The sequence below is a fragment of the Thalia democratica genome, chromosome 2, assembly GCF_965202585.1.
Source record: "Thalia democratica chromosome 2, ktThaDemo2.hap1.1, whole genome shotgun sequence".
NCBI classification, from domain to species: domain Eukaryota; kingdom Metazoa; phylum Chordata; class Thaliacea; order Salpida; family Salpidae; genus Thalia; species Thalia democratica.
In genome coordinates, this window is record NC_139166.1 from 25,341,063 (window position 1) to 25,350,308 (window position 9,246).

Sequence of the window (9,246 nt, forward strand, 5' to 3'; positions counted from 1 at the left end):
AATAAAATGACTTAGTAAAATGTAAGTTACTAAATGTACCAAAACATTTAAAAACAATTGATGTTTTAATTATTTAAATTATAATAAATAAATAGCCTGAGTATTTTATAAAAAACTAAAATTTGCCTAATTTAGCCTGAGTTTGTAGCAGTCTTGTAATTTTTACAAAATTACATCTATAAAAAAATATAAAAATCTTAGCTTAGAAATTAAGCAGTAATTTATTACTTCAACGATTAAAACTTAGATTTTTTTGATGAAGGTATATCAGTATTGATAAAGAGTAGTACATCAGTACTAAATTTAGTATTAGTTTTTAGTTGGTGATACTTTTACAACTATTTGATTCAATGAAATATTACAAACAGTTGATAGTAATTAGTTTAATTATTTGATACTAACTATTATGTATGGATAGTGAAAGAGTACTTAAGTGATCTGAACACATGGACTGGTTGGATTTGGATGTGTTCTGGATTCATCAAAAGAATTTTAAGGAAAAAATCAAAAAATTGAATTTTTAATGTTCAAATCCAAAAACTTAAATTGACCACTAAAAATTTCTTTTTATTTTGCTTTTTTAGCTAATAAAGTGATAAATCAATTATATACTTTCTAGCCTTATAATCTATATCTTAAATTAAAGCTTGTATTAGTAGGCATTCACTTACAGGCAATACAAACACTTTTGATGTTTTATAATCACACAAATGATACCAACTTAGTTTGTAAATAGTACTTTTTAACTTAAAAATCAAATTAAGCTCTACAGTTTAAAGTAAAGTTACCTAAACTGTTTTTACTTTAGTTAATGTAGCTTAACAATTATACAATTAAATCAAAAGTTTTATAAAGTTTATTATTTTACAATTGTTTCATGTTTTTGCGATGATCACAAGTAAAAAAAAACATATATATTAACAACTAAGTTATAAATATGAAAATTCATTAAGAATAAACAGTTTAAATATTATAGTTTTACTTAATAACTTTGCTGTTATTTACATTTGATTTCATCATTTGCTATGTTTTTCATATTTAAGTTTATTTAAAAGTGATTATTTAGTATAAAAACTTTAAATTTAATTTTAAATCTAAATTTAAAAATATAGCAGTTTTCTCCTAGAATTTACTATGTTTTAATTTATAGTTAAAAAACTTCAAATTATGTCTATTTAATAAGTTATACCATATTGCATGGTTATATAACAACTCAAAATATTTGCAACAATAGCTATATCGGTCTTACAACTAGACAGCTGGAGAAAAGGGTTAAAAAACATATACCTACTTGCATTGATAAGTTTTTGAATTTAGCTTAAAAATAAAAGAAGTCTAACAAAATTATGAATGCAACAAAAAAATCTGCTACTGCAGAACATTTAGTGAAAAATCAGGATTGTGTTGAAAATTTCAATTTGAGGAGATTTATGATAATTGAAAGTTGTTGTAGTCTGTTTGACTTAGTCAAAATGGAAGCTTTATGTATTTCAAATATAAAACCAACTCTTGGTAGGCAAAAAGAATTTGACTATAGTGTTGCTTTATTTACTTAGTGCTATTTTTGGGGTTTATATGTTTGTATTTAATCAGCTCTTATAATTAGTATTTTGATTAGTTTTGTGTAATTGACTTTGTATGTAATTAATATTGGTTTATGATGATTGCTATTGTTACTATTAGTTAAATTCATCTTTTATTTATTGCTATGTATCCACTAATGAAAATAGCATGAGATATACCTGGATTTTTGTACTCTGCGTTTTTTGTATACTGTTTGAAATTAATTTTGACTTCAAATGCTTGTATTATTAATAAAATACAGCATATCATTGACAATCAAAATTATGATTTTTAATATTTAACTATGTATTATAAATTAAAATAACTGTTTTCAGTTATTTCCATTAATTTACAGCTGTAATAATAACTGTAATAATTATCATGTTATATTAGTATTACATACTAAATCAGCTAAATTCTTAGGGTAGGTATATAAATCTAGAAGTTTTAATTTTACAATAAATAAAATCCAAACTTTATATTCAAAAAAAAAAACTTTGCTTTTAAGATAGCAAAAAGTACCATACTACAGACAAATTAGCATATTTCAAGTGATTATGAAATCATAATACATCAAAAGTAATTGAAATGACTAATGATCTTAATGATGGCTTTGAAAACTCTTTGAGTTGAATTTTGCATGATCAAAACATGGCTAACTCACATTAAAAAAAAGAAATTAATTTAAACATATCCTTATTAACATAAGATTTCTTTTAAGTGATAAGTTTAAATCTGAAAAAGTACACGTGTTTTTATTGCCATTTAAGTGAAAAAAGCAAAAAATATTAGATTTTTCTGGGTCAAATTAGTATTTAGTGGTGCAAAATATGAAAAATTAAAACATTTCTAAAAAAATTTCTTAGTGAATCCAAAACACATCTAGCCTATCCAAGCGAACTTGACAACATGACCAAAAATGCTACACTCCATTGTCTATACCCCTATACTGCTAAACAACTTTGAGCATAGAGAACAAACTTATGCTTGATGAATAAATGTTTAAAAACATTGAATGTACATAACTTTTAGCATTTACAGTAAATTTAAAATTGGTAGTTATTAGGGAAACTACCGTAAAAATAGCTAAATAACTTTTATAGCTCACTAAGCAAAAATATGCGGATCTCAATGTTGTTTAAAGCTACAAAAACACCTTTTAAAACAAAAACAAATCGTGATAAAAATTTACAATTATCCTCTTTATTGATTATTAACAGTTAATAATGTTTCTTATCATAATTTTGTGTGAGCATATAGTTTTTATAAGTACATAATACTACACTTATTAAATTAGAATTAGTTTGGTTGCGGCTTGCAGAAGACTTTTTTAAACATAATGCTGCCAGCAATAAAAATATTTCATAAAATTTGTTCGCAACTTATAAAAGACCGCTGACTTTTGAATTCTGTACTACTATTCTGTTAATCTCAAAGATAAGATTTTTAAAGTTTTCAAGCATCTGTTGCAAATTGCAATAAAGTTAGGCTTTTTAATAAATATTTAAAAATTTGCTTTTAAGTAGATTTATTATGTTAATTTGTTGATCATTAGGTACATAACTTGTAAAGATTTTGATTTTAAATACTTTTGTTGACTTTTGCAAAAATGCATTGCTAAATAAAGTTTTCTATTAAGCCTATCAGGATTAACGAAAGACTTTTTTTGGTAAATCTGTCTAACCAACTAAAATAGTTTCCCGAGTCCCGACATTGGTCTTTCTGTGGTCTAACTCAAATAATAACCATAACTTCATCTTACTTAATTTATTTTTTAGTATAGGAAAATTCATTAGACAAAATGACTAAAAAAGAAAATTTTTAACAGTTTAGCGAAAACAGATGTTTTTTGTCGTTAAATTTTTTATAATTCATTTGTGTATACTTTAGAGAAAAAAAAGCTAATTTATACCTAATTTGCTTGGTTTAACATTTTTTATTGCAAACAACATTTTTTAAATGTTTATTTTGGTCTTAAAACCACTAATAGTTTATGTTCCTCTTCAAAAATAATAAATCAAGGACTTAAGGTTAAAATAAATTAAAAATCTAAAGAAAAAAAAAGTTAGTTGTTCTTTTCTACTCAAAAACTAAACTAAATGGTGTAATTTTAAAAAAACAACCTAACATTATTTTAAAGTTTACATAGTTTGTTACAATTTTTTTCAATTGTTCAACTTAATTTATTTTTTGCTAGTCTTTTTGTAACTATTTTTTATTTTGTCAAATAAGTCAACTATATCAATTTAACTATAATTCTTTTAAATGACTAAACTGTCAACTTATCAAAAAGTACAAAAACAAGTTTCGTCCTTATTATAGCTCATCATGCAGACCACAGAGTATTCATAACAAACAACTCCAGTCAATAAAAATTTTGTTTGCTCTTTTCGTACTTAAAAGTTCGTTTGCTGATCAGTCAGGAAAGGTGGCAATACTAAATTATAACAAATCAGCGTATTCTTCGATTTTTTCAGTTAAAACGTGAGTTTAAAGATGACGTTTGTTTTGACTTTATCAATTATAGTTTTCCTAATATTTTTTTTTTTTGTTATACGGCAAAGCAGCAATGTTTTTTTACAATTAGCAACTGCATCGCATTAATCATCAACAGCAATTCATTAAAAATTTTGTGACCACCTTTAGGATTTATCAGGCTGACAGAAACAAAAATAATAAACTATTAACTTTTTCTACGTTAAGTTCAAAGTCATACTTCTTACTATGACAATAGCACATTATATAATCTAAATTGTAAAAAGTAATAGGTGGTCTAATAAAAACATCTTTCATTAAAACTCAATGGTTTTTTAAACTTTTATTAAATCGAGTAGTTTTATTTTTGAAATAAAGAAGCGAAGAAATTAAAGTTTTAGTTTATCTTTAGCTTGAATAAGTATTTTAGTTTTAAATATGATATACTTACTACAAATATTTTAATATCTTTAAAAATATTTTTTTACAAATACAAAACTTACACTGCTGAACCTAATAAAAAATATAATTCTATAGTTAAAAATTAAGACCAAAATATTAGAACAGCAAAAGTGCAATAAAAGTAGAAAACGAAGTAAATACTTGACTAAAATAAAAATAAATAGTTTAAATGTTATCTTTTTTGATAAACTTTAATTAGTACTTTTTCTTTTAATAAAAATATATGTTTTATTGTTTTATTTTATATGACGAATTGACTAAGATTATTCTAAAGTAGGTTTTTAAAGTAGAATTTTGTGCTTAAATTAAACTAAGCTTCTGTTAGATAAAACAGAGTTTTTGAATTTAGACTTTTTGACTAATATTTGTGTTAAAAACAAAAAACAATAAAATATTGTGCGTTTAAAATATATACAATTAATAAAACTGATTTGTTAAATAAACGTTACTGCTAAGTTATTGCAGTTTAAAATAGACTACATTTGAAGTCCTTTTGTTGTTAAAAAATAATTTTTATGAAAGTATAAAAAGCTTAAAATTTTTGATAAGACTTTTCAAAACACTTTGAAAGTCGGATTGTTTAAATATACAAAAAAAAAATTATTATTTTTTTTTTTTTTGAACAACAAAGAATAACACTCAAAACATTTGGTCCTGGTGCACGAAGAACCTTTTGGTTATTGAGTCGCACACCTTAGATACTTATCCAGGACAATAACCTTCAATTATAGTAATTTTGTTTAATTAATAAGTACAGTTTAATTGACTTATTTTTGGTTTAATATAGTGTTGTATACTAATATTTTTTAAATAAGTCTAATGATAGCTGGCACTTTTAGTTACCTATACACAGACAAAGATAATTAATTAAGATTATTCAAAAAAGATAAGGTCTTGAATAGAGTGTTTTAAATCGTTTTAGCTAATTGTTTGAAATAAATTGAATATTTAACTTTATGGCTAAAGTTGTGTAGTATAATGTGTAAAAATAAGTATAACTTAAAATAATTTTCTTAATTACACTTGAAGTAATTGATAGTACAGTAACAATAAACTTTTGAGTGGTTGTAAAAGAATTATAATGTACTCAGCTAATTAGTAACATTTAACATACAATAACAAAGCTAACTTTATTCCTTTAGTTGTCTTGTGCTTTCATGATTTAAGTAAACTTGTTTTAAGTTGTTGCTGTTACATTAAATGACTTTTGTTTTGTTAAAAATTTTGATTTTAAGATCTATAACTTTAAGTATAAAGATTATATTTTGTGATAAGAGCAGAGTCTTTTGTACATAAATGGTAAAAGCGCTGTATATATGAACCTTAAACCCAGTAAGTATAAACAGTACAAATTTATTTTTACCGTACTAGAAATTTTAGCTCTAAATATAAAACTGCTTTATTTTAAAGAAGTTAACTAGTTTTTAATTTGCAAGTTGGAAGTATTGCTTTTTTTATTGAAGTTTTACTAATTTTATTAATTGAACTAGAACATTTTAATTTTTTTATAGTTTAAATATACTCAAATTTTAGACCAAGAAATTCATTAATTACTCAATCTAACTCTATTTAAATTTTAAAGTTTTAGACAGCACTGTTTTATCAATTATTTTGTCATTTTATTGTCTTCATTTAAATACTACTCTTGTGATGTATTTAGCTTTATTTCGTTTTGCCAACATTTTAACGAATAAGTTTCCTAGCCAAAATAATTTAAATAAACTCCTTTCAGTGCGCAGTCGGTAATGTTAAAAGCTTTTTTCAAATTTTGAATTAGAAAACAACTGCTATGTAAAAAAACTTAGTGTCATTAAAATCAACTTTCTTTTGTTTCAATAAAGTATTAATTTTGATTGTATTACCTGATGATATTTTTTCCAAGTTTTTTTTTTTGTTAATACTATATGTATGTGTACAATAAGCTCTGTTTAGACTTAATTCAAGTAACAACGTTTCAATAGAGAGCATTTTATCAAACGAAAGTAGAGATTCTCAAATCTAAGAAAATAAATTATAATATCAAACAATAATTGTTTCTCTTTGAGTTAGGATTGCTTACTTTGAGAATATTCTTCTTTTATTTAAATATGTAGTATATAACCGAACTATCTTTAACTTTTTGAGATTAAAATTGTTTCAAAATGAACAACAACGATTTATGGCAAGCAGTTTGTAATTACTATAACAAAATACTAAACAGTTATTTATTTTAAATAAAAAATCAAGAGTCTTTTTTCATACTTTAAACGATTCGTTGACAGTAATACTAATTCCATCAGTATAGTGGTAATGTAAACAAAGAAGTTTTAGTTAAAATAAAAAGAAGTATTTCTATTATCTATTCATTTAAAATTTTATGCTATTTAAATAAATAATAATATATGTTATGATACGCACCTTTTTACAGCCTACAACATTTGAATTATTACAGATTTGTATTATATTTAATTTTCCACTTAATATTTTTTAGATTTTAAAAGTTGTGTTATTTTAGAAAGTTTGAGTATAAAAATTAAAAACTGCACGGAAAACAATTTTTGGTTTTAAGTAATTAGTTTTAACCTTTTTTATATCAGTTTTTTCGTAGATTTTGTAAAACTAACGGTTTTGTTCATGTTTCTAGACTGTAAAAGGTCTTGGGTAGTTTAATAAAAACAAACTTTTTTAGGTTTTCTACGATTTACAACACACTAGTTAGTCTTTTGACGATCTAACCATGTTAAGTTTTACTAAAATATATATTTCCAATTGAAAAATGTTATACTGAAATAGTCTAAGATACACAAGTTAGTTAGGGGCGGATAAGTACGGTCTGCGGGCCGGATCCAGCCTACCAACAGAAGTCTCTGATCAGCGACGTACATTTTAACTTGATAAAAAGTTGTTCTAACAAGTTAAAATTAAGTTTTTTAGTATCAAATGATTTAAAATGGGCTTTTAAATAAGTCTGAATATTCAGTAGAACTTAATCAAGTTGTAATACTTTTTTTTAATTTTCTGGTCTAGCTTTTTAAAACTGCTCTATTAGCTAAAACGTTTTTAAACAAATCCTGCCGGCAATAAACTTTTTACAACGAATCTGGCCCGCCGACTATAATTTTTTTTGAACTGGTCAAACTAGTTCAATATTATCAAAACTTTTTTGTTGATTATTGTTAAATGAAACGTTAAAATTCTATTCGTTAAAATAAATTTTAATTTTAAATCCTTATCTGTAAAAGTATAATACAGCTTAAAAAACATTTTAACTTACTTCCTTAACTTTAACATACTACTTAGTCTAATATTCAAAGTCTATTTTAATTTTTTTTTAAGTTAAGTATCTTGCCATTAATTTTAGTTTTATTAAATTAGTTTTAACTAATTCATTTTATAGATTTAGTTATAAGCTTAAACTTACTTAGAAGAAACGTTCCGGAAATTTCTGGAACAGATCATGTGGTCAGCTTTAGACAAAATAACAGATTCGGTAAATATTTAATATTTTAAATAAAAGTTTATTCAAACTTATAAAACAATGTACAATAAAAGTGCTATAAAGTTACCACAACTAACATTCATCTGTATAATTTTTATTTATTGTGCTAAATCCAAAACCTAAAAAAGGTAATTATCTACAAAATTCTCATAGTTTATTATGTTTCATTATATTAAAAATTATATTAAGCATATTTTTTAAGGTATTTTAATAAGTTAACGATGTTGATTTTTCTTGATAGACAAAAGTTTTTTTTTTTAGTCTGTTTTATATAGTGCAGTATTTATTTTGGATTACTCAAACAATCAAGATAAATATCAAGCAGTTTTAAATAACCTAAGACAATATATAACAGACCACATATGCATAAAGAAATGTACATTAATTAAAACTCTAACTTAAAGATTTTATAACTTCATTTAAATTTAACAGCTAAATTAATTATATTATCAAAACCAATTTAAAACTTTAAAAATAAAGATTACAAAACTTTAAAAATATATTAATTTTATATCAAATTATAAAAACCGAAATACATTTATCAAAAGAGACAATTATTTTTATTATTTTAGATCACCTGCTAAACCTTGTAGTTAAGTTTCTATGTGTTCAACATAAATATCAAGAGACTAACTTTTTACCTAACTTAGATACTACAGTATATCTTAAAAAAATATATACTGATATAAAACTATTACAATTTAACTGTAACAATTTTAAAGGTAAACAAGTACACGACTACATTTGGAAAGCTTTGGTACATTCTTGTTTTCATTTTTCGCCTAGCTGTAGTAGTTTCAATCGGCGGTCCAGGTTTGATTTTAAATTATTTTAAAATTTGAGTATTTCCTAATATATAATTTTAGTTTTTATTTTTAAACATATTTTAATTATCAATAATATATAGCTACATGCATAAAATAATTTGAACATTTTTTTGTAAAATAAATTAATTGACAATATTAATAGTACTTCAATGTTTTTGAAATTACTCTTTGACAATACAAAATATATACTACACGATTTTGTTAAAAAAATGTACTACAAAACTGAGAATTTCTTAGAGCTTAAGTTAACATTTTTAAATTTCATAAATTTACTTTTTCAATCAAAATAAATGTTTATACTTTTCAAGCTTTCGAAATTTGATTTAAATAAATTAAAGTTTTTATTACTTGCGTATTGGTTTATAATACAGTTATAAACGTATACATTAAAATTTTTTATTACTGGAAACTTAGTTGAAATAAATAGCAAAAATTAAGTAA